The sequence below is a fragment of the Panicum virgatum genome, chromosome 2N (genome assembly GCF_016808335.1).
Source record: "Panicum virgatum strain AP13 chromosome 2N, P.virgatum_v5, whole genome shotgun sequence".
NCBI lineage: Eukaryota > Viridiplantae > Streptophyta > Magnoliopsida > Poales > Poaceae > Panicum > Panicum virgatum.
The window spans coordinates 34,027,289-34,051,105 of record NC_053146.1 but is presented as its reverse complement, the minus strand read 5'-3'; the positions used below and the strand labels follow the sequence as shown (position 1 = coordinate 34,051,105).

Below are 23,817 nucleotides of genomic sequence, written 5' to 3'. Positions count from 1 at the left end.
TCATAATTGCTATAGTAATTAGGGGCAACAAGATCATTTCTTAAGATGAGTAATGTGTCTAAATTTTTTTAAAAGATGAAGGGAATAGGAGCTCTTACCAATACATGAAAAAAAGGGCAAGAAGAGGTCTATAAGATTAAGGGGCAAATGGAATCAAACATCAATCTGAGTTTGTGATTCTTATGTGATGTAATAAACAGTAAGCTCTAACACATCCAAAAACTGTAGGGAACTCAAAATGACCAGGAACGATGCTGTTGGCAGCCAAAATTGGCAAGGTGCTCGGCCGACCGGTCTGGCTCTGTGTAATCCGAGTCTGGTTACATTTGCTTTGTAGAATCCATTTGTAACCTGATTTGGAAGGGGTACATCTTCCCCGGCCTATAAATATAAAGGCCGCAGCCGATTGAGGTCTTCTACCCAATCGAATCAATCAATTTACACTTTTTATATTTTTTCTTCAAACCCTAGCTTTTCCAATCTTGTGCTATTCTTTGCTCGTCTCTACGGCGTTCAAGGGCGTCTTGGGTGGCCTGCCGACTCCAATACAACCCTAGATCTGCGAGCTCCGATAGGGTCCCTCCCGAGATCGTGGCCCTAGGTCTTCTCGAAGTTTCACTGTGCCCGACCGGTCTGACCAGTTGGTGCGACCGGTCTGACCGGTTGGCGCGACCGGTCTGACCGGTTGCTAGGGATCTTTGTCAGATTCTAATCGTTGCGATCTGCATGTTCTAGTGCTTGTGTGTTGGCCAAATCTGCGTCAACATACTTTTTGGCGACTCCGCTGGGGACAAATCTGCATCCATCGGTTATAATGACCGGTGACAAGGTTAACCCCACCAAGGTAGATTCCACTCCAGTTGATGTCAAGTATGAGGACATACCTGAGGAGAGACGCAAGCAATTCGAGGCTGCGCTCTAGAAGGAGCAGGAGGAAGCTAAGAAGAGATTGCTTGCATGCTATGGGAAGACTCGGCAAGGCGTATCCGAGAAGGATAAGTTCGTCATGCCTACGTTCACACCGCCACCGCCGAACCCATGTACTATGGCTACAACTGCTGCTTCATCTGCTTCCACTCCAAGCGATATAAGTTTTACATTCGATTCCATTCAGCAGTTTGCCGAAGATTTTTTGGATAGATTCGAACAGTCACAAAATCTTACACAAGATTTACTTATCAACTTGAATCTACAAAATAGGGGTAAGAAGCCTGCTAATGATTATTCTAACCTAACCCCTAACCCTAGTTTTTTGGCTCCACCAACAGAGAATTATCAGTATGGTATGCCGCCGAATTTCTTCGTGGGACAGACATCACCGCCAGGTTCAGTTCGGTCGTCCAGGGCCGAACCGGTCAGACCGGTCGCTCAGACCGGTCAGACCGGTGCCATGGTGCTCGGTTCTGCGTCACAGCCACCACTCGCGCCTCCTCCTACTTCAGCTGCTCCTATCCCGGAAGAAGAATTGGCCGAGTTTGTACCGCCGTATACCACGAAATCATACGGCGAACCTCTGTTTCCTCCACCATTGCCCAAGGATATTTTGGATGATTGGCTTAAGGCCAATCCACAATATGCCGCACAAACGATGTCCACTACTGATCCTGCGACACTTCGTTTTGGCCAAAAATCTACTGGCAACTATGAGGCTGGTCTTCTTAGGATGAGACAAGATCTGGCCAGCATGTTCAAGTCTAAACTTGGTTTAGACATGGGTAGGAGTCGGCTTTATCAAAGGCTGTATGTTGATGCTTTCGATTTGATTCCTTACCCCGCTGGTTGGCGTGTTCCCGATTTTGTCAAGTTTAGCGGTGATGATAACTGGTCCACTTGGGAGCATATCAGCCAATATATCGCTCAACTTGGGAAAGCTGGTTCTAGCAAATCCTTGCGCGTTTGTATGTTTTCTTTGTCCTTGACTGGAATGGTTTTCTCTTGGTTTTTGTCGTTAGCCCCGAATTCGATACGTTCTTGGGACGAATTAGAACAAAAGTTCCATGATCACTTTTATAGTGGGGATAACAAAACTAAGTTGATAGATTTAACATCGGTTAGACAAGGTAGAGAAGAGTCTATCCATGAATACTTTAAGAGATTTAAAGATATCAAAAACCGATGCTTTAATTTGTCAGTTTCTGAAAAGTACTTGGTCGATTTAGCTCTTGCGGGTTTGCGTTCTAATTATAGGGAGAAGCTTGATGGTTCGAGTTTTTATTCTTTAAATCGGCTTCAGGTAAGAGCTTTAGGCCAAGAGGCAAAATTTAGAAAAGAAAAGGATACTTACAAGTCCCATCGTTCAAACACGCATATTGTTGAATATGATTCCGATTCATCGGACGATGAGGATAAAGAGGTGTATGCTATTGAGTTTGTTTGGCCCACCTCGGCCAAACCATGTTCTTGTGCATCTCTCAAGCCGACTCAAAGGAATCGGCAAGAGGAGATGAAATTCACTTTTGATGTGTCCAAGTGCGATCATATTTTTGATGAGTTATTAAGACTTGGGCATTTGAAGATTACTCATGTTATACCACCGCTTGAGGAGCTGAAGCGGCGTGCTTATTGCAAATTTCATAATTCTACATCTCATGCAACTAATGATTGAAATGTGTTTCGTCGATAGGTACAATCGGCCATAAATGAAGGACAATTGACCTTTCCGGAGATGAAGATAGACAAAGCTCCGTTTCCTGTTCAAGCCGAAGGAGCAAAAGGCAAAAATGTGATCATTTGTGATGAAAGGTCGTTGACTGTTGAGAACAAGATTTGGCCAGGGAGGTGATTCCGGAGAAGGCTCCTGATGGGAGGAAGAATCTGAGGATTATACTTAAGCCTCGTACGCTCAGGGGGCAAGAGGGTTCTTCTTCTGGCGACTGATCTGCTGCTCAGCCAAGACCGATCAGATCGGTTACTCCGACCGGTCAGACCGGTCCTGGCGGCCGGTCAGACCGCCCTAGTGGTCAGCCCCGAACATTCAAGCCTAATCGTCCTGAAGTGGGTATGTGGAAGACAAATCAGCCAAAGGAGCAGGGCAAGCTTGCAAATCAGAAGCCTTCCTTTGGCCAACTACTGAACAAGTACTCAAAGGCTGTTCGAAACGATTGGCCCCTAAAAAAGAGATCGAGGTCACCTCCGCATCAAGGCGCACCTTCATCTCCTAGGGGAGAATCAAGCAAGCGCAAGGGTGATGTGGTTACCTTGTTCCCTCCTCAACAGATGCAGCCGATATATGCCATCGGATTCTCAGTTTCCCACATGGGAGAACGGGGGATTTTGGAAGCAATGCTATCCCATGCCGTATCCACCACACTTACAGGGTAGGAAAGCCCCAGAGGACCTGTGTTTGACAAGTTGAAGCAACCGGTTCATGACCGATTGGGACAAAACCAATCTGGTCAGGGGCAAAAGCCCGAACCGGTGAAACCGGTCTACCCTGACCGGTCAGACCGGTCTCAGCAGAGGCCGGCCCAAGTTCGTCCAGTGCGTCAAGAATATCACGTCAAAGAGAAGAAGGACGAACCTGAGCCAATGCAAGGTTGGTTCTGAGAAGGTTCCAGCTGTCAATGAGGTGCAAGTTGAGGATGGCAAAGGCAAGGCTCAAGATGCACAAAAGGGACCGATGATCGTTGAGAAGTCGGTCAATGTTTCTCAGAAGTTTGTGTTGGCCAATGATCATGAGGCCAGTAGTAGCAACCTCAAGGACCAAGACAAGGAGAAGTACTTTCAGCCTAGGTGGTGCCCACCGGGGTTGACACACACTCAGAAGAGGAGGTTGCAGCGTCTTCGCCGCCAAGAACAGAAGGAAAAAGAGGTGGAGAAGTTGAGGGATGAGCAATTCGAGAAGTACAGACCAAGGATCCCTCAAGGCAAGGTTGGGCAGGTCAAGATAGCTGATCAGCCCACAGGACCGGTCGGACTGCTCCAGCCGACCGGTCTGACTGGTGTCCCAGACCGGTTTGACCGCTCAGAGCAACCGGTCAGACCCTAAGCCTGAGCAGAAAGACGAAGAGATTGTTCCCACTTCGACTCCTGGCACATCAGAGGTTGCAGCAGCTCCTTCCACAGCAGAAGATGAGGAGTTGGTGGATTATGAGGCTTCTCCGGAACGCACAAACATGGAGATGTTGTGCATTTTTTGATGACATCTAGACTTTGGGCCGCGCAAAGCTATTTTTCAGAAGCCCAAGGATTCGGACAATCACTTGAAGGCTCTCTACTTGAGGGGGCATATTAACGGGAAGCCAGTTTCTCGTATGCTTGTGGAATGTGGGGTAATTGTGAACTTGATGCCCTATTCACTCTACAAGAAGCTTGGCGGGACGGACGAAGAACTAATCAAGATGAACATGACGGTCAACGGCGTTAGAGGAGGTGATCCCATTGGTGCCAAGGGGGTTGCTTCAATGGAGTTGACCGTTGGAAGCAAGACAGTTGCGACGGCGTTCTTCGTCTCCGAGGTGCAAGGTAACTTCAACATCATACTTGGACGTTATTGGATTCATGCCAATCAATGTGTACCATCTTCCTTGCACCAGTTTCTCATTCAGTGGATCGGCGATGAAGTTGAGGTTGTACATGGTGATAACTCTTCTTTCATTGGGACAGCTGATTCTGAGCTCATTGGTGCGCATGATCACATCAAATGCTTATCGGGCCTGGACTTGACCGATTATGACTTGATTAGTTGCACATTTTGTATCTGCTGTCTTAAAGCCGATGGAGAATCGGCTACATTTACTTCTATGATGCAGCAGGGCGATAGCACAGAACTGACCGGTCAGACCGCTACCTCTGACCGATCATATCGGCCAACCGGTCAGACCGGTGTACCAGACCGGTCTAGCGCAGACTGGCTGCAGCAGCGTATTGAGCACTATTGGGACAAGGTGAGTGATATGTGCGAGGCTATTGAGGACTTTGGTGATTTTGATAAGTTAGGCCAAGGTTTTATGTCGGTTGATCCTTTAGAAAAGGTAGACATTGGAGATGGTTCTATTCCTAGACCGACTTTTGTAAATGCAAACTTATCGGATGATTGTAAAGCCAATTTAATAAAGTTATTAAAAGAATATGTTGATTGCTTTGCATGGGAATACTCTGAGATGCCTGGTTTGAGTCGTGATTTGGTTGAGCATCAGCTACCGATCAAGGCCGGTTTTAGACCTTATAAACAACCTGCTAGGTGTTTTAATCATGTTATGTATGACTGAATAAAAGAAGAGATTAATCGTTTATTAGATGCTGGATTTATTCGGTCTTGTCGGTATGCGGAGTGGATCTCTAATATTGTGCTCGTTGAAAAGAAGGATTCGGGCAAGATTAGAGTTTGTATTGATTTTAGAGATCTTAATAAAACTACTCCTAAAGATGAATATCCTATGCCTATAGCCGATATGTTGATCAATTTGCTTCTGGACATCGTGTTATCAGTTTTCTTGATGGTAATGCGGGTTATAATCAAATATTTATGGCCGAAGAAGATACATCTAAAATGGCCTTTAGATGTCCTGGTTTTGTTGATTTGTTCGAGTAGATTGTTATGACTTTTGGAATTAAGAATGCTGGTGCTACTTATCAAAGAGCTATGAATTTGATCTTCCATGATTTACTTGGTATTATATTGGAGGTCTATATTGATGATATTGTGATTAAATCAGCCAGCTTGAGTCATCATTTTGGCTGATTTAAGACTTGCTCTTGAGAGAATACATCAGTATGGTTTGAAGATGAACCCGCTCAAGTGTGCTTTTGATGTATCGGCTGGTAAGTTCTTAGGCTTCATTATTCATGAGAAGGGCATAGAGATTGATCCAAAGAGAATTGAAGCCATGAAGAAAGTGGAGGCTCCTGCTTGCAAGAAAGACTTGCAAAAGTTTCTGGGCAAAGTGAATTTCTTGAGAAGGTTTATTTCTAATTAGTCCGGAAAGATAGGTGCTTTTACTCATATTATTCGGTTGAAAGATGAAGCTGAATTTACTGGGGGGCAAAACAGCAAAAGGCTTTTGAGAAGATCAAAAAATATTTATCTTCACCACCGGTTCTCAGGGCGCCTAAGAGAGATACTCCTTTTAGGCTTTATGTGGCTGCAGAAGACAAAGTTATTGGTGCTGTTTTGACTCAAGAAACCTAAGGAAAGGAATATATCATTACATATGTTGGCCGACGGCTTATTGATGCGGAAACAAGGTATACATTTATTGAGAAATTATGCTTGTCATTATATTATGCTTGTACCAAGTTGAGGCATTACCTTTTATCAAGTACTTGCATAGTTACTTGTCAAACCGATGTTATTAAGCATACGCTACAGAAGCCGATTTTAAGCGGTAGAATCGGAAAGTGGGCTTATGCACTTGTTGAATATGATTTGGCCTATGAATCTTTAAGAGTTCTTAGAGGCCAAATCGTAGCGGATTTCATAGTTGAACATCGGATTAATGATGAGTATGATTTGGAAGTCGGCTATGTTACTTGCACACCATGGAAGTTGTTCTTTGATGGATCAGCTTGTGATGATGGTCAAGGAATTGGTGTTATTTTGATTTCTCCGAATGGTACTATTTTTGAGTTCTCAAACCGATTGGAAGAGGAACGCACGAATAACCAAGTTGAGAATGAAGCACTTCTATTTGGCTTGGAATACTTGGAATCAATGGGCGTTAAACATGTGGAAGTTTATGGTGATTCACTTCTGGTGGTGCAGCAAGTATCCAAGGTATGCCAATGCTATAACGGATCTTTAAATGCATATCTTGATAGATGCCTTGATATTATCTCTTGTTTCGATGAGTTTGTAATTCGACATATTCCAAGAGATAGTAATAAGACGGTAAATGCTCTGGCTCAGTAAGCATTTGACTACAATGTTACTAAAAAATAATTTAACATGAGAAAACTGATGCGAGATCTAGCTGAGTTACTGGTTCTGGACGAACCGGTCGGACCGGATGCTTCGACCGGTCTGACCGCCCAGATCGGTCTGACCGGTCCAGAGACCGGTCTGACTAGCCGAGTTGCTAGTTCTGGACGAACCGGTCAGACCGGATCTTCCGACCGGTCTGATCGCCCAGACCGGTCTGACCGGTAAGACTGCTGAAAATAGCAATTCAGCCGATTCTTCCAATTCCAAAGGGAAGGCTGAGGTTGCTGATTGGAGGGTGCCTATTGTGATGTATTTAAAGGACCCTGGTCATGGTGCAGAGAGGAATATTCGGCGTTTGACATTTAAATATGTTTTGATCGACGATGAGCTTTATTGTCGGATCGCCGAAGATGAACTTCTCAAGTGTTTAGATTCTAATCAGGCCCGTGTTGCTATGGGGGAAGTTCATGAGGGCATCTGTGGTACACATCAGTCGGCTCCTAAAATGAAGTGGTTACTTAGGAGAGCCGGTTTCTATTGGCCAACTATGATGGCGGATTGTTTCAGATATTATAAAGAGTGTGAAGAATGTCAGCGGTTTAGTAATATTGAGTTGGTGTCTGCTGCATTATTACATCCTATTATTAAACCATGGCCGTTCAGAGGATGGGGGTTGGATTTCATCGGTCAGATTAATCCCCTTTCTTCAAAGGGACATCGCTTCGTGTTCGTTGCTACGGATTATTTCACTAAGTGGACCGAAGTAGTTCCTTTGAAGAATATGACACATCGGGAGATAATTGAGTTTATTACGGAGCATATTATTCATATATTCGGTATTTCTCAAACTTTGACAATGGATAAAGGTTCATCATTTATTTAAAATGTGATTTTTCCGAATCTTATAAGATCAACATACTCAATTCATCTCCATACTATGCTCAGGCAAATGGTCAGGCCGAGTCTAGTAATAAGATCTTGATAAAGCTTATCAATAAGAAGATAGAGGAGAATCCCAGAAGGTGGCATGAGGTTTTATCTGAGGCATTGTAGGCTCGTCCAATGTCTGGACATGATGCTACTAAACTTACTCCTTTTGAGCTTGTATATGGTCAAGAGGCCGTTTTGCCTGTTGAGGTGAATCTGGACGCTTATAGATTGGCTAAACAAAATGACCTTGCTGCTGTTGAATATTATGACTTGATGATGGATAATATTGATGAAGTAAGCGACAAGTGGTTGCAAGCTTCGAAGAAAATTGAGAAGAATAAGTTTCGGGTGGCTAGAGCTTACAATAAGAAGGTAAGAGCCAAGTTTTTTCAGGTTGGTGAGCTGGTATGGAAGACAATATTACTTTTTGGGACAAAGAGCACTAAGTTCGGCAAGTGGTCACCAAGTTGGGAAGGGCCATACAAGATCATCAATGTTATCTTCGGTAATTATTATATGGTGGAGACGATGCAAGGAGAACGTCTTTCAAGAGTTCTTAATGGAAGATACTTGAAGAAATATTATCCCAGCATGTGGCAAGACGCTTGAAGAAGAAGACGGCCGGTATAAAGTATCGCCCTTAGCATTATTTTTAGCCTCGTACTTTCTGTATAAATTCATGTATTTAGGCTAATTTCTGGTACTTTCTTTTTGGCTTGCAAAACTCACCAAAAAAAGCAGGGGGGCATATGTTGCTGCCAAAATTGGCAAGGTGCGCGGCCGACCGGTCTGACCGGTTGGGCCGACCGGTCAGACCGGTCTGGCTCTGTGTAATCCGAGTCTGGTTAGATTTGCTTTGTAGATCCGTTTGTAACCCGATTTGGAAGGAGTACGTCTTCCTTGGCCTATAAATATAAAGGTCACAGTCGATTGAGGTCTTCTACCCAATTGAATCAATCAATTTACACTTTTCATATTTTTCTTCAAACCCTAGCTTTTCCAATCTCGTGATGTTCTTTGCTCGTCTCTACAGCGTTCAAGGGAATCTTGGGTGGCCTGCCGACTCCAAGACAATCCTAGATCTACGAGCTCCGACAAGGACCTTCCCGAGCTCGTGGCTCTAGGTCCTCGCTAAGTTTCACTGCGCCCGACTGGTCTGACCGGTTGGCGTGACCGGTCTGACCGGTCGCCAGGGATCTTCATCAGATTCTGATTGTTGCGATCTGCGCACTCTAGCACTTGTGTGTTGGCCAAATCTGCGTCAACAGATGCCCACCGAAAGAAACATCTTCCCTGCTCCCTTGTATAAATATGGCAGCCAACAATACGTAGCACCCGATGAGTGAGCCTCTTATCCGTGTATGTGTATTGACAGCAGACAATACCAACCAAGCTAGCTTTGTATTCTTGTGCGCCTCTGCAGCTGTCGAGCGAGGTTGCTGGCCATGGCGGCCACCGTCCGCGAGGAGGCTCCTCCATTGACGCACACGGAGAACGAAGAGTTCCTTCGCGTCCTTAGGGACGTCAGGCAATGGTACTGTGGTGGCCGTGCATCTTTCTGAACAGAGCTATGAACTAGTTACAGAGCTCTTTCACGGCTCGGCCATGGGCTTGCAGGGTGGGGCGAGAGCCTCCGGAGAAGGTGGAGGTCGTGTTCGACGGCGTGAGCGTCGAGGCCGAGGAGCGCGTCGGTCGGAGGGCGCTGCCAACGCTCCCGAACGCCGTCTTCAACGGCGTCAAGGTACGTGAGGCAATCTGTCGTAGAGACGTAGAGTATACACGCACTTGCCAACGACACAGAGCCTCCATTTTGCACTTGCCAACGACACTTGCAAGGGTAAGAGCAGAGTTGTTGGGGAAGCAGGAGCAAGCTGGATCGACAGCAAGAGTAGAGAAGAAGGTTTGAAGGAAGAGCAGAGGAAGTGGTCGGATGTGGAAAGCACCATTCACTTGGATAAGGGAAAATTTTCATGTCAGACCGGAGCGTCCGATTCCCTAATTTATTTGGTCCATACGTACGAGGAAAATTTTCATGTCAGACCGGAACTATCAGAATTTTGAATGCTTGCATCATTTTGACACTCCGACTACATGAAAAAAATCGAATGGCAATATATGGAAGGTTAAAAATTTGCATCAAATTGTAACGGTTGCTGTCCTAAATTTGGATACCTCTTAGCATTAGTGAAAATAAAATAGTGGATAAAATAAATTGAAAAAATAGTTTTTTTTTATCTTGGCCCTATTTTAAAGTGCAATCGTGGTTTTGCCCTTATTATTTAACTTCGTGGTTTTGCATTTTACTTTTGACAAGTCAACGCGATTTTGCTCTTAGTTTGCGCATTTGCCCATATTTGACCATCGAAAATGGATAAAATAGCAATGACTTGTGAATAGTAAAGATAAAATAGCAAAGTTACAAAAGAAAAAAGTTCAAATTACTCCCTTAAAGTAAATCCAGAGTCCAGATAAATCCCTTAACTATCTCTTGGTTCAATTAGGCCCCTAAACTATGTCATTTAGTTAAATTTACTTTTTAATATAATTTATCTTTTTATTTCTTCATATACAAGTTGAATCTTAATTTAAGATTTTACAGGGTTGTAGTGAGCATCACAATTTATATTAAAACATATTATGAATTTCTATCATTATTTTTTCCATAGTTTTGTATCATAAAGATTAATTTATTATTAAATATCATACCTACAAAAATAATGATGAAGAATTCTTGATACATTCTTCCAAAATATGTTGTGATGTTCCTATCATCCTACAAATTTTAACTTAGGACTTCGCTTGCCTATATATAAATAAAAAAGATAAACCTTATTAAGGGGTTAATTTGACCAAATGACATAGTTTAATGGTAACTGAACCAAGAAATAGTTTAGCGGATCATCCGGACTTTGACAAATACTTTACGGGAGTAATTTGGACTTTAAAGTAAAGGAAAAAAATACAAATATCCGAAAAAAATAATGAAGACAAGAGCTATTACTCACAACAAAGCTTTATGTATGCATGAAAGTCAAATAGAAATGGATTTGCATCCTTAATTACTTTAGAAGTTCCAAAAACTAATTAATCACCGGGGCATTATGTATATGTGCAAAACTAAAAGCTATTTTCTTGTGCAGGCTATAGTAGATTCTGCGAACACGTGTGCAGCGCAAAAAAGGACATTCAAGATAATAAATGAAGTGAGTGGAACAATAAGACCATCTAGGTATATTTGCATGATCCACTATCAAAATTTTATTTTCAAATATAATATACGCTGTGTTTAAACATTAACATGGCACATAGCAAGAAATATTTCTGCACAGGCAAGCATAAATGTGGGTTTTATCGAAATTGATGGCAGTGAGTAATTTCTGTTCTGACCAGAATGACACTTGTTCTTGGAGCACCTGGATCTGGAAAGACGACATTCTTAAGGGCACTGGCAGGAAAATTAGATTCTTCTTTGAAGGTGAACCGAATTTTGCAGCAACTCCAGTCCTGAAAATCAGTGTAAATAGCAAAATAAGTAAGCGATGGTGACACACACACATACGCGCGTGCGCGCACACATATACACACACGCGTGCGCACACACACACACCATGTGTGCATATCATTGGTATGGTGTTATTTCATTATTACAGGTGCAGGGAAAGGTATTCTACAATGGGAAATCAATATCTTCTACACCACACTACCTTTGTTCTTATGTCAGTCAACATGATCTCCATCACGCTGAGATGACAGTGAGAGAGATAATTAATTTCTCTTCCAACCTGCTTGGATCAAACAATGAGTTTGGTATGATATTATGCTTCTTGTATTTTTTTGGTAAAATAAATGCGTACTTCCTCTTTCTAATGTAGATGGCATGACTGCATTATGAAGTTTAATCAAGTATAAAAGTGACACATAGGCCCAAACCTCAGTGTCATCTTCAAAAATTGATGAATCCATATATACTAACGGAAACGTGTTTATTGCTGCGTAGAGATACTGGGAGATGCAATAAAAAGAAATACAGATACTAACGAAGTATATCAGGAACTATTTTCCAAGGTGCTACTTAGTCATATTATTCTATGAACTTAAGCTTGTTTAGGTTTAACGATATCTAAGATGCCTTTCTTGTAGGCAACCAAGCTCGGAGACAAGGGAAGCAACCTAAAAACTAATTATATTATCAAGGTATATAAAAAAGAATTCAGTGTAACTTTGTTCATTACTGCATAAATATTTCCATGATTCTTAAAGGTTAGTTTACTGTATACAGATTCTTGGCTTGTCTGACTGCGCTGACACTATAGTAGGGGATGCCCTCCGTAGAGGAATTTCTGGGGGCCAAAAAAAGCGAACAACAATCGGTAAGTAACTTCCTTTCAGGAAAAAAAGTACTAATATTTCACCTACACATTTACTGTCACTTTATTATCAAATATTTATACGAGTTTATTAAGGCTGGGGCTAATTTTCTCATACACATGTACTCCTACATAAGTGCACTGATTCTACATAAGTGCACTGATTTCTGTGTTCCCAATACTTACTTTTTGCTACCATTGTTCAAAAAATTCAGGGGAGATGCTAGTTGGTCGTGCAAAATGTTTCTTTATGGATGATGTATCAACAGGCCTGGACAGCTCTACCACATTTGAGATTATGACATTTCTCCGACAAATGACCTATCTTATGGATCTTACAATGGTTATTTCGTTGCTCCAACCAGCTCCAGAAACGTTTGAATTATTTGATGACATAATTCTTCTATGTGAGGGTCGGATTATTTATTACGGTCCTCAGGAAAATGTTGTTAGTTTCTTCAACACCATTGGCTTTGCATGCCCTAGCAGGAAAAATGTAGCTGACTTCCTCCAAGAGGTGAGCCATTTAAACTTAAATTAGATATCATATAAAGCAATACTCTTAAATCTCACATTTTCAAAATTATTCCAATTTCCAGAAGCAAATCATGAATTTACTGAGTAGAACACTGAAATGTTGAGAAATATGATAAGGCAATTCAATTCTGGAACATTGATCTCTATATTCGTTTAAGATTTGATGTAAACCATATCAATATAACTGTAAGACATTTGAAAATAGATCCTTAATGTAAAGTTCAGTTAAAAAAGAGACGTCCTCCATTCACTAAGAAATTAGTGCCTTGAAATGTAGAATACATAATATAAGACTCACGTGACTTAAATCTAGAATCAAAGTGGAGAGCTTATAGCTTGGACCCCAATTTGCCAATATGTAAGGAGAAGTCATCTTGCTTCCTCATTGAAGTATTTTCCACAAGCGTTAATAAAAGAGGGATAGGCCTGGAATTCACACAAGGGATGTCCATATATAGGCAAGGTAACCCTAGGTTTATGGAAAAAGTGCCAATCAAGGGAATACCTTGCCTAATAGACTTGGTAGCTATCTAATCCTATCCCTAGGGCTGGCGCAACGAAGGTGGTTGGTGCGGCCAGGCGCCCATAGCCCGTGGGCCAGACTAGACCAAGCACTATCACAATAAGTAATACAATCTTCTAACATGCCCCGCAGTCTGATCGGCCGCACTGCAAACGTTTAGGCTGGACCTGAACTCACTGAAGATCGGTGAAGGAAGCCCCTTGGTGAAGATGTCGGCATACTGTGATGTGGTCGGCACATGAAGAACGCAAACATCACCACAGACGACCAGTTCTCGGACGAAGTGAAGGTCGATCTCGATGTGCTTGGTGTGCCGATGCTGGATGGGGTTGGAAGACATGTATACTATGCTGATGTTGTCGCAGTAGACCAAGACTCCACGATGAAGGGGAGCGTGAAGCTCCTGCAGAAGATGTCGTAGCCAAGATGCCTTGGCGATGGCATTGGCAACAGCGTGATACTCGGTTTCTGCGCTGGATCAGGAGATTGTGTTCTGCTGTTTGGAAGACCAGGAGACCACATTGTCGCCGAGGAACACAGCATAGCCCGAGGTGGTTTTGCGTGTGTCAGGACAGCCAGTCCAGTCTACATCAGAGTACACTACCAGCTCTACGGAAGAGGATGGTCGTAGGAGCAGCCCAAGGTGGAGAGTGCCCCGAATATAATGAATAATCCGCTTCAAAGCAACCAACTGAGGCCCCCGTGGGTCGTGCATATGAAGACAGACCGGCTGAATAGCATAGGCGATGCCTGGCCGAGTGAAGGTAAGATACTACAAGGCACCAGCGAGACTCCGGAAATCCATCGCATCCTAAACAGAAACACCATCTGCAGGAAGCTTTGGATTGCAGTCGACTGGAGTGGAGATTGGCTTGCACTCGGCCATGCCAGCCCGGTTGAGGATGTCAAGCATATACTACCGCTGAGAAAGGAAGAGACCACTGCTATTGCACTGAACTTTCATCCTTAGGAAGCGATGAAGTTCCCCAAAATCATTCATAGCAAACTCCTGCTGGGGTGTTGTGATGATACGCCTAAGAAGCTCGGTCGACGATGCAGTGAGGACAATGTCATCCACATACAGAAGAAGATAAGCGGTTTCTGAGCCGTGGTGGTAGACGAACAACAAAGTAATAGACTTTGCTTCCATGAATCCCAGAGTGAGCATATGAGCAGCAAAGTGGTTGTACCATGCACACGAGCCTGCTTGAGACCATATAAGGACTAGTTCAACCATTGAACAAAATTCGGATGAGCCTAATCCTTGAAAGATAGAGTCCCATGAAGGAAAGCATCCTTCACATCCAGCTGATGGATTGGGCACTGACGCAAGAAAGCTAGGGTGAGCATAGTGTGGACCGTGGCAGGCTTCACAACGGGACTAAAAGTCTCGTCAAAATTCACTCCGGGCCCTGTGAGAAGCCACGAAGGACCCAACATGCCTTGTATCTCTCGAGTGAGCCATCTGCACGGAACTTGTGCTTGAATATCCATTTGCCAAAAACAATGTTGGCGCGGGGTGGCCGTGGAACAAGATCCCATGTGTCATTTTGCAGCAGGGCGGCGTACTCCTCCTCCATAGTGGCCCGCCAATTGGGGTCGGTGAGGCCACTTCGGTAGATCTTCGAGGCAGGCAAGAGCTGGGTTGACAGGAGCCCCAGATTGATGGGGGCGTGGGGGCATCCAGAACCCACTCTTGGCTCGAGTTTGCATGGGATGCTGATTCACCATAGGGGTGATCGGAGCAGTGCCTGCATGGAGAAGCGCGAATCCCGGTGGAACACGGGGAGCGCGTCGAGTGTGGATGTGTTGGATGTACCATGCCGGGGGCACCCAAGCAGCCGCGCGTGGCTGTGCGGGGGCGACGGTGGTGCTGGGCGATGCTGCACTAGGGGAGGACACTGTGCACGTGGCTGTGCAGGGTGGCACTGTCGATGGAGGTGTGGGCACCGCAGGGGGTGTTGCACTCGGCGAGCTGAGAGCTCGAGCCAGCACGACCGCCAAGTGATCCTACATGGAGAAGCTATGGTAGTCCGACAGGATTCGGCACATATTCAGATGTGTCCAAAACTTAAAATGCACCAATGTAGAAACGCGAGACTACTCAGGAAAGGGAAACGTGTTCTCGTCAAACATGACATGATGGGAGATGATGACTTTGTTGGAGGCAATGTCAAGATAGCGATATCCCTTATGGTGAGTGGAGAAACCGAGGAAGATGCACAAGGTCGACCGAGGGGCGAGCTTGTGTGGTGTGATGGAAGATAAGTTGGGGTAGCACTTACAACCGAAAACACGTAGATGGTCATAGGAGGGCGGTGAACTGAAGAGGGCCGCATCGGGGGGGGTGTAGACATATCTATTGTCTTGGTGGTTAGGAGATTCAACAGATGAGTTGTTGTGTGAAGTGCTTCAACCCAAAATGAAGGAGGAGGAGCATATACCTGAAACAACAGTGAGCGTATGGAGTTGTTGACAGTACGAATCATGTGCTCAGCTTTACCATTTTGGGTGGAGGTATAGGGGCAAGACATGCGAAGGTGGATGCCACTGGTGAGGAAAAACCTGTGAGTGCTGGAGTTGTCAAACTCCTTGTTGTTGTCGCAGTAAACTACTTTGATGGTGGCGCCAAATTGGGTATGCACATAAGCAAAGAAATTGGTGAGTGTGGAATACGTATTAGATTTAAGGCATAACGGAAACGTCCACAAGTGATGCGAACAATCATCCAGAATGAGCAAATAGTATTTAAAACCTGAAATACTAAAAAAGAGGTGATGTCCACAAATCACAGTGTATGAGTTCAAAATTGCAAGACAGTCGACATGATGACATAGGAAACGGTAGACATGTATGGCACCCAAGCTGACACGCATGACAGAGGGAGGAGCCACCGTCGCTGGAGCACGTCAGAAGGACGGAGGCAAGCCTCGCGAGAGCTTCACGACCGGATGGCCGAGGCGACGGTGCCACATAGAAGCAGTGGTGGAAGCGAAGGAATGAGCAGCAAGTGGGTGCAGTGGGTACAGGGGCCCGAAGCTATTGCACCTGACGATCAGTTTCCTGGACAGGAGATCCTTCATAGAACAACCAGCAGGGTCAAATTCAATAGAACAGTTATTGTCAGTAGTGAATTGGCGAACTGAAATCAGGTTCTTAATAAGGTGTGGGGACACAAGCACATTATTAAGCTGAAAGGAACAAGATAAATCAGTAGAGCTTGTGGAAGTGACTAGTAGAAAAGAGCCATTACCGACAATAATTGATGAAGGAGTAAATGACCGAGGTGCTGATATATGTGACAAGGTATTTGAATGAGATGTCATGTGTGAGGAGGCACCTATATCAAAATACCAGTCGGTTGTCTATGGTTGGTTCAACGTCATGGTGCTGAACGTAGAAGCAAGGAAATGTTGATCCCAGCCGGCAAGAGGGTTATAAAACCCGGGTGCAGGCGGTGCCCACTGACTGGAGGAGGCCTCGCTAGGAGTTGCTGGTGCAGGAGCCTAGTGCTACTGGGGTGGAGGCGCCATGAGAACCTGTTGGTAGGTGAGCAGCGCTTGCTGGTGCTGCTGGGGAGGGCGGGTGGCCAGCCACATCTGGATAGACCATGTCCAGGGGTTCAAGAAGGTCGGCCAAGGCCCGGGTTGCCCCCTCCCCTCCCCTTTGCACCACCGACAGGCTGCTGGGAAGGCATGCCTACAGCCTTCTTGGCGACTCTTGAAGGGCTTCATCTGAGTGCCCCTGGAGCCAGAGCCATTGCTTCCCTTGGTGTTGCCGCTGCCGCCAGCATGGGGCAGCGCGGCGGTCTGAGTGGCAATGAGGGCAGCCAGTGTCGCCGCCTGATGCGTGAAGGTGAGTTCCTCTATGTGCAAGGTCCTTTGCCTCAAGGAAGGAGGGGAAGGGCTGGCTCCGCCGAAGGTGAAGGCCAACGTTGGTGAAGCACTTGTTGAGGCCCCGGATGAGGTTGAGGACGAGGGTCTGATCCGAGAGAACCTCGCTGAGCACGCCAAGATCAGTGGCCATCCGCTGGAGACGCCTATAGTAATATGTAATGGATATGTCACCTTGGGAGAAGCCGTGGAACTCGGCATCAGGGTAGAGGGTGCACGTCTCGCGATTACTGAGGAATTGTGTTTCTACGGCAATCCAGGTGTCGCACGCGGAGAGGCTGCCTGCGAAGATGGTCTCGGCAAGATCTTCGGAGATGGACCCGAGGTTCCAAGACTTCATGACGCAGTCCATGCACGCACAATCTGGATAGGCAGCGGTGATAGGAGTGACGGAGAGGATGTGGTCCTGGAGGGAGAACTTGCCGACAATGAAGAGGAACTGATCTCTCCAGCGAGCGTAGTTGCCGGAGATGTCGAGGATGACGGGGATCCGACTCTGGATGTTCTGGACACCACAGCCTGTGCATGAAGTTTTATGATAGCTGTGGCTTCATGGAGAAGCAAGGCATGGTGGAGATCTTGAGGACCGGAGTAGGTGGGGTCGTCGATGTCCTGATCGTCGTCGTCGTTGGAGAACGAGGCTTCGACACGTGAGCAGCGGCAACGTCGCGGTCCCTGGCCACCGCAGCAACTTCTTCTTTTGCCTGGGCGGCGCGGGCTAGGGCAGACTCGCACGCCGCCCGACGTTTGGCTTTTCCCGCGGTAGTATCATCGGCCGTGGCTTTGGCGGCGGCGGTCTTGGATGTTGTGTTGGCCGTGGCATTAGCACGGAGGGGGTGAGAGACCCAGGCATGGAGGGGGTGGTCGCAACACGGAGGATTCCGGCGCGAGGGCATAACCAAGGAGGCGCGCTAGGGCAGCGGAAAGGGAGATGGGCGAGGAACCCAGACTCGTGATACCATGAAAAAGAGATAGGCCGAGAATTGACGATGTATTGATGGCACACGAGGGATGTACATATATAGGCATGGTAACTCTAGGCTTATGGAAACAGTGCCAATTAAGAGAATACGTTGCCTAATAGACTTGATAGCTATCTAATCCTATCTCTAGGGCCGGCGTAGCACAGCCAAGGAGGCTGGTGCGGCCAGGCGCCCATGGCCCGTGGGCTAGACCAAGCACAATCACAAATTCACAATAGGTAATACAATATCCTAACAGTTAACATCCTCATGATCCTCCTGGACTTGATTTTGAACTCCTAATGCAAAGTACACTCTGATAAGTACACTGACATCTAATTGGAATAATCAAATTACTGGTCATTGGTCAACGGGGTAACCCATGTTTCCAATATAACCTTGTTTTACTTTACTTGTATGAGGTCTTGTATGCCCAAAAAACCTTGATACAGATCAAATGGCATTTTCATTCTAGTCTATCGACGGATCAAATGGCATGTTCATTCTAGTCTATTCCACCTTCCTTTTTCTTAACTTCACGTAACGCATGAAAATCATCTAACACATAGGCTGATATACCTCAAACCGAAAACAAAAGGCTACTCACTGCAAGCATAACCAATTGAAAAATGATAAAAGTAGAACATGCATATCTTTTTCTAAGGACATATTGATCCTTTGGCATCGAGCTCAAGTAATAAATAAAAGAAACACAAGGATACCTCTAGGTGCTTATGCCTCTTCATTGACGTCTATCTTTTGTCAAAATGATTTATTGAAATTTTCTCAAAACGTTGACCAAGTAATAGCACATTAAGTCATCAACAGTTTTCTGTATAGGATCAAGCAGTGTCCATTAATGCAGCAATGCAACCATCAGAATAACTGAATGAATCTTCTGAAATCATCAATATATATTCTTCACATTGGATAGGTAACCTCAAAAAAGGATCAGCAGCAGTATTGGGCAGGTGGAGAAAGGGAGTATCAATATCACTCCATTGAATGTTTTGAAAAGTGTTTCAGAGCCTACAGTCTCCCTCAACTTTTGGAAGGCAAACAGTGCCACACAGATAACAAACAAGACAGCAAGGCATCTGAAGTAGCTGATAGCAAAATCATTACAAAATGGAACATTTTTAAAGCTTGTTTCTTGAGAGAAGTGCTCCTAGTAAAAAGAAACTTTGCTGTTCATGTTTTCAAGGCCATACAGATCATTTTTCTCTCTTTTGTGCTTGCAACACTTTCTTTAGAACAGAGATGAACCATAATACAGTGTATGATGGGAATAAGTTTATGGGATCCCTCTTTATGGGTATTGCTGTGGTAAACTTCAATGGCATGACAGAACTTGCAATGACCGTAAAGAGGCTCCCAACATTCTATAAGCAAAGGGAGTTGCTAGGATTACCAGGCTGGGCTAGCCTATGCTCAATTTTTGTAGTCAACATACCCATGTCACTGATGGAGACAGGCCTTTGGACCTGCACAACTTACTACTCCATTGGCTATGCCCCTTCACCTATTAGGTATCATTGATTTTTTTAAAATAATGCCATTATACTGAAGTGCTCAGAAATTGAAAAATGCTAATCAAGAAAAGCCCTGATGCTTGTTGTAGGTTTTTCCAGCAGTTCCTAGTCCTATTCGCAATGCATCAAATGTCAACGAGTCTTTATCGCTTGATAGCATCCATAGGAAGAACACAGGTAATGGTAAACATGCTAGGAATTCAAGCTCTTATAGCAATTTTAATACTTGGAGGCTTCGTCATATCCAAAGGTAAGATTACTGCCATCAAATTTCTCAACAGCATAACGGTGCAAGGAGATTTTTTTTCTTTCTCGAATATGCGGGAGAGCTGAGTATTATTGCATCAAGAGGAGTGCATGGAAATTATGATTACATTAAAGTCATGAATGCAATAACACCTGCTTTCCATTTCACACTTGGCTCTCAGATGACCTCCGACCATGGCTGCACTGGGGTTATTGGGCCTCCCCATTCACCTATTCTCTTAATGCTGTCGCTCTGAATGAATTTTATGATAAGAGATGGGCTACGGTAACTTCCCATTTCTTCAACATTATCGTATTGACATTATACATTTAAGTCCTGCACATAAGCTATAGTCAATTGCATGACAGGTTTTTCATTTTGAAAACGTTAATACCACCGGAGAGGCTGTCCTAAAGGTCAGGGGATTAATAAATGAGTGGCACTGGTATTGGGTTTGTGTTGGTGTTTTATTTGGCTTCTCCTTGATCTTCAACCTCCTTAGCATATTTGCTTTGGAATTCCTGAACTGTATGTGTATCTAACAAGCTCGATCCTATCCATTTTCATAAAAGTGGGCGTGACAATTGTCCTGATTCCCAATCATTTGTAGCTCCAAAAGAACATCATCTAAAAGTCAAACCACGAAAGGTTCAGGATATAGAGTACAATGATCAAGTTTGTGGAGGTTGGAAGAACCCAACTGATGGAGGCAATCTTCCATTCCAACCCTTATCACTTGTGTTCAGTCAAATCAGCTATTTCGTTGACATGCCAAGAGTAAACTCTCTGCATTATTACTTCTAAAAAATACAAGTTTCATTTCTTTTCTATCACTTGGTCTAACAAATGCAAAAATGATGATAGGAAATGAGAAAGCATGGAGCCACTGAAGAGAGGCTTCAGCTATTACGTGATGTTAGTGGTGCATTCAGGCCAGGTGTGCTAACAGCACTGATGGGGGTCACTGGTGCTGGGAAAACAACATTGCTTGATGTTTTGGCAGGACGGAAAACTGGAGGATACATTGAAGGAACTATTAACGTAGAGGGCTACCCGAAGAGGCAAGAGATATTCTCAAGGATCTCAGGTTACTGCGAGCAGACGGACATCCACTCTCCTTACCTCACAGTATATGAGTCCCTGCAATTTTCTGCATACCTTCGCTTGCCTACAGAAGTCAATTCACACAAAAGAGATGTATGCATAATAATACTTAAACTATTTTTTGAAGAAGTAACAAGACCCAGCCCATGATGCCTGAAAATATTTCTTGCCATGTTTCAGATGTTTGTAGAAGAAGTTATGGAACTGATAGAGCTAACTGACTTGAGGAATGCTATGGTGGGCATTCCTGGAGTTACTGGGCTATCAGCTGAGCAACGAAAACGACTTACTATAGCGGTGGAACTAGTTGCTAGCCCTTCCATAATTTTTATGGATGAACCAACAACTGGTTTGGATGCCCGTGCTGCCGCAATTGTGCACAGTAAGAAAGACAGTGAACACAGGGCGCACGGTGGTTTGCACAATTCATCAGCCAAGCATTGAGATTTTTGAATCTTTCGATGAGGTATGATGTTTGTATTAAGTATATGGTCATGCAAGAATAGAATTTGAAATTTTAAAAGAGATAGCTCGATTTCTGCCACAAGTTTCTATTATGAATGTACTCAATTCACTTTCTCAGCGAAAATCCGAATCCATGTTCTGAAAAAAAACGCTTATGCATTGTTACCCTTGACTGTTAACAATCGAGTTAATTTCCTTTTATCAATTGTAGCTGCTACTTATGAAGAGAGGGGGTCAGCTCATTTATAGTGGGTCGCTAGGCCCACTTTCTAGCACCATGATAAACTACTTCGAGGTGAGACATTGTTGAGGTCACACTTTCAACATTAACATGGGGACAAAAACTAATTACTTTTTTACTATATTAGGCCATTCCAGGAGTGCCCAGCATCAAGGAAGGTCAGAACCCAGCGGCATGGGCACTAGACATCAGTTCACAAGCCATGGAATATGCCATTGGAGTGGACTATTCTGAAATTTACCGAAAATCATCACTGCATAGGTAAACCAGACACAACCATCGATGTTATCAGATAAACAGTGTATAATTAATCATGTCACTTGATTAAAATGGTATCTGCAGGGAGAACATGGATCTAGTTGCAGAATTAAGCAAGCCACGAGCAGGCACGAAATATGTGCATTTTCCACCCAGATATTGGCCGAACTTTAAGGCACAGTGCATAGCATGTCTATGGAAGCAAAATTGCTCTTTCTGGAAAAACCCTGAACTAAATGTCACCCGCTTTCTTTGCCTATTTGGTGTCTCGATCACATTTGGCATGGTCTTCTGGCAAGTTGGTTCAACAATGTGAGTATGGATGAGTCCTCAGCACTCAGCAGTGTCAATTTCATAAATGTTATTAGTTTCACCATTTTTGGTAAGAAAAAGTAAACCTTTCCTTTTTGCACAAAAAGCAAGGACGAACAGGATGTGCTCAACATACTGGGAACTGCATACGCATCGGCACTGTTCCTAGGCTACATGAACTGTGCCACTTTGCAGCCTACTATAGCAATGGAGAGAGTCGTGTTCTACCGCGAAATTTTTTCTGGAATGTACTCCTCCATGGCATATGTCATTGCTCAGGTAAAAACAATCAATTACTTATCATTCTTGGAAAGAAAAAAATAACATCGATCCATGTTGGAATCCTTTGTGCAGATAGCAGTTGAAATCCCTTAATATGTTTATCCAAGTGTTCGTTTTCTCAGCGATTGTGTACCCAATGGTTGGATTCGGACTGACTGTCACAAAGTTCTTTTGGTTCGTTCTATATATGACACTGAGCTTCATAGACTTTACACTCTTTGGGATGATGGTGGTTGCCCTTACACCAAACGAAGAGATAGCTGCTGTCCTGTCCTTCTTCATCTTCATGCTATGGAATACTTTTGCTGGCTTCATCGTCCCAAGAAAGGTAACTCATTTTTTTACATCTCCAATCCCCTCATCAGTATACATTTGGGGACTTTGGGAGGCAGCACATGAATGTTTTTTTTGTTATGAATGCAATAGAAATTCTAAACTATGATCCGTTACTATACTTGCAGATGATACCGGTTTGGTGGAGGTGGATGTACTGGGCAGACCCAGCGGCATGGACTATCTATGGGCTCATGTCGTCTCAACTTGGCGACCGCGTGGAGCTCATCCGTGTTCCAGGGCAACCAGACCAACCAGTGAGTGAGTTCATGAAGGAATACTTAGGCCTGCAAGACGACTACTTGGCCTTAGTTATAACTCTACATATTGCAATGAGTACACTTTTCGGTGTTGTGTTTTGTCTCGGCATCAAGTACCTTAAGTTCCAAAGAAGGTAGATTATTAACAGAGATGAAGAAGATGGACCAGAAGAGTATGTGGAGGGAATAAAGGGTATATATATTGCATACATCAGTGCCCCACAAGCAATTGCACAAACTCAATGTTTCAATCAGGCATAGTTAACCCGCAAAAAAAAAAAATCAGGCATAGTTAGAAAATAAAGAATTGTACAAATTTCTATCAGAAAGTTGGATTTCATGTTTCTGCAGCTAAGGGACTGTTTGATCTTAAAAGCCAGATTAATTGAATCCCTAAGTTATGTCGTGGTTGTATCGCACAGGATGAAACATCTTGTCGGATTATAAAAAGCTGGATCACAATATTGGATATTTTTAATCACAAGTTGGAATTCACAAGTTGTGTGATTGTGTCACTTTTGACACGATGCACGGGAACCATTCTGTCACCTATGTTTCTGAATGAACAAGGTAGGATATAAGTGGCCCATCTAAAATCCACTAACTCTCTAAAAAGTAAAATTTCATTATCTATGTACCCCCTCCGTCCTAAAAAAAATCATATTGGTTACCCCATTTGATACGTGCATAACTGAATATATGTGCATGT

General features: G+C 44.1%; 1 pseudogene; it reads left to right on the top strand.

Annotated features, from left to right (window-relative positions):
• Positions 1-8,921: 8,921 nt before the first annotated feature.
• LOC120660233 lies at positions 8,922-23,564 on the top strand (annotated as a pseudogene).
• The last annotated feature ends 253 nt before the right edge of the window (positions 23,565-23,817 follow it).